The 2,407-nt window shown below is 39.7% G+C and overlaps 1 non-coding gene across 1 annotated transcript; it reads left to right on the top strand.

The window, feature by feature from the left end:
• Positions 1-411: 411 nt before the first annotated feature.
• On the top strand, positions 412-486 carry Trnas-cga. Its single transcript has one exon. It is a non-coding gene; the product is annotated as a tRNA-Ser (tRNA).
• The last annotated feature ends 1,921 nt before the right edge of the window (positions 487-2,407 follow it).

The following is a 2,407-nucleotide window of genomic DNA, read 5'->3' as shown; positions in this document are numbered from 1 at the left end:
CTTGGCTCTCGTCAGAAATTTCCTGAAGGCGAATCAAGCCTCGGCTGCTAGAAATGCTGCCGTCTCATCTGAAATGTTCTGCAGCTTTTCGCTGAAGGCTATGAGTGTTGTTGGCTTGAGGGCTCCCCACAAAAAAGCAGTCGCACGATAACAGATCAGATGACATGGGTGACCAGGTAGGGCTGCAACCAGACTGACCTCTGCTAACAACCCATTATAGCGTGAAGATTGTGTAAATGTGTTCCAAGGTTCTGCCAGCTGTATAGACAGTTGCTCCACTCTGTTTAAAGTAGCTGTAGGTCTTTTCGTCCTCCGTCAGTGCTGCCCCAAATTCAAGTCCAATCGTATCCATTCGAAGGTAGCAGACGAGGTACTGTCAGGAGTAAAGCTGTGAGGACGGGGCGTCAGTCGTGCTTGGGTAGCTCAGTTGGTAGAGCAGTTGCCCTCGAAAGGCAAAGGTCCCGAGTTCGAGTCTCGGTCCGGCACACAGTTTTAATCTGACAGGTAGTCTGTGTCGGTCACGAAGTTATGTTCATTGTTAGTAAACGTAAAACACAGATTTTACAAATATGTCTGTTATAACGTTAACATACCAATGACAAACTCAACAAAATAATTTCTATTCCTGATTCTATTCCGTGCCTATCTACTCGAAACCGAAAAAAAATACATGTACAATGATAAAAATATCATGACAGGTCGATTCTCATAGAGCACGAATTATCTGCAAAAAGCATAGAGCTCCAGTAAGTGGTACTGTACGAAGAACACCAGAAATAGGACGAAAAATAAATGAAGTTTTACCAGAAAAGAGAAAGGACATTTTACACCTTCACGATAGTGAAAAATTGCTTTGGAAGATTGGAAAAGTTGCGAGAGGATGCTGCACAACAATTTAAAGCAAAGTCAAGGCGCTATGATATCAAAATTGCCTCGTAAGTGGAGATAGACGGAGTCGAATGCGATAGCTCACTTGAGATGGACAGATGTCCATTTATTATGTGTTCTGAAATTACTGCGACTCTTCTCAGTACCACAACTTACATATTCGTCTACTCAAAGGGGCAAATTATAACCTTTCGGTAACAAGAAGTAAGCCATTCATTTAAATTAAATCAGCAACACTAAAAGACCAGTTTAGAGGGAACAAATGGGTAAGAAAACATACATCTGGTACACATTCTACTAGCCGGAGAATGAATTTAATCTCTTTAATTTCTTCCTGGAAGGATTATTGAGGGAAGTCCGTACAGTTATTGCGACTACATGAACGTAAACGTTGAAGTGAGGCATAAAAGTTCCGATGTGGTGTGGATGTGCTAGTCCGTTTGCGTTAAGACTATGAAAATACAGAGAAGGAAATATGCACTGTTTATAGCACACTTTGTAATGAGTTTGGGTCATCTGGTAGTTGTGAATGATTTCTAATTCCAGCAGGGCAATGATCCGAACCCTGGCCATATCTCTCTCCCCTACCTTATTTAAAATAATTCATTCCGATAGAATTAAGATTGTATGAGATCAACTAAAACTGAGCTTATCCTTTCTGTAAATAAAGGCTGGGATGTGCCTGATTTATTTCCAGAGTTCCCATTTAGAGTGAGAGTACGCGCTCCTGTTAGCTGATTTACCTCCCATGACTTGTGCGGGACGATCAGGCATTCTTACTCTATGGCCCAATGATACAGTAGCTGTCAATGTTTCATTACAGAGAATGGCGTAGAATCTAGCACGTTATAAAATAAATATTAATTACGAAACTGTAACAACAGTTTGTGAATAACTAATTGACATCATCTATATGTGATAATGAATATTGACTGTCCCTTCATTTATTCATTTCCACATTGACATATGATTATTTGAAATGCAAAATTAAGTCAGCAGGTGAAGTTGTATATGAACAAATCCAGTTAGTATCTTTTAAATCTTTTAAATCCGTCCTAATAACAACAATCATAGCAATCAGTTTCCCAGGTTTATTCATCTAGCAAATGACGCACAATTCCGCACACATAATGCGCTTTAATTCAGTAAAAATCTGCTACCAGAATCGTTCTGATAAATACTCCTGCTGCTGCATCACAGTAGTCACCATTTCCAGTCTTATCGGTTCTTGCTTTAATTTAAAAGATGGCTCTTCACTGAAAATATATCTTTGAATTGGCGTACTACCTGTTATTGTTACTATAAGTACTTTAATACTGTGAACTTTTCAAGTGAGATTTATAAAACATGAATCACTGAGATGGCCATAGCATTCAGAGTATTCACTGCAGATTTTCTGTAGCTTCATTGGCTCAAGAGAAGGTTGAATCACACTGCGAACCCGAACATGTGGCGAGTTTTTCGTCCTGAGTGCGCCATTTCCCGACCGTACAATCTTAGCAAAACTATCAAAATGCTT

This window comes from Schistocerca americana, chromosome 3, assembly GCF_021461395.2.
Source record: "Schistocerca americana isolate TAMUIC-IGC-003095 chromosome 3, iqSchAmer2.1, whole genome shotgun sequence".
NCBI lineage: Eukaryota > Metazoa > Arthropoda > Insecta > Orthoptera > Acrididae > Schistocerca > Schistocerca americana.
The sequence above is the reverse complement of the archived record's forward strand: the minus strand, read 5'-3'. Positions and strand labels throughout refer to the sequence as shown.